We start from the raw sequence: 640 nt of genomic DNA, 5'->3' as shown, positions 1-640 counted from the left end.
GAACAAAGTTGACATGTTGAGAGGCAAACAAACAAGCAAACAAGCAAACAAGCAAACAAGCAAACAGTGAAAACGAAAGGCTCCTGCACTTGACATAAACACATAGCTTTGTGCATGAAGGACACGATCATCATGTTTAAAGAGGGTATTTGTCACCTTCACTGTCGCTTACGGCCATACCACTCTGAACACGCCCGAACACGCCCGATCTCGTCCGATCTCGGAAGCTAAGCAGGGTCGGGCCTGGTTAGTACTTGGATGGGAGACCGCCTGGGAATACCAGGTGCTGTAAGCATTTTCACATCTCTTTGCAATCAGCAAAGGGCGCTACTGCTCCTGCTTCAATAACCTCTTACTCTGCAGCTCTCTGCACTTTTGGGGACAGCACACATCACAATGTAAACATACTTTTGTATTAAAATCTTACAAAGTTGACATGTTGAGAGGCAAACAAACAAGCAAACAAGCAAACAAGCAAACAGTGAAAAGGAAAGGCTCCTGCACTTGACATAAACACATAGCTTTGTGCATGAAGGACACGATCATCATGTTTAAAGAGGGTATTTGTCACCTTCACTGTCGCTTACGGCCATACCACTCTGAACACGCCCGATCTCGGAAGCTAAGCAGGGTCGGGCCT

At 46.1% G+C, this 640-nt stretch overlaps 1 pseudogene; it reads left to right on the top strand.

Moving 5' to 3' along the window:
- The first annotated feature begins 166 nt into the window (after positions 1-166).
- Positions 167-295, top strand: LOC111661848 (5S ribosomal RNA; annotated as a pseudogene).
- The last annotated feature ends 345 nt before the right edge of the window (positions 296-640 follow it).

Source organism: Seriola lalandi, unplaced genomic scaffold (genome assembly GCF_002814215.2).
Source record: "Seriola lalandi dorsalis isolate HSWRI2012SDOR001 ecotype SW California unplaced genomic scaffold, Sedor1 jcf7180001999013, whole genome shotgun sequence".
NCBI lineage: Eukaryota > Metazoa > Chordata > Actinopteri > Carangiformes > Carangidae > Seriola > Seriola lalandi.
Note: the sequence above shows the minus strand (reverse complement) of the source record. Positions and strands in the feature narration are given on the sequence as shown.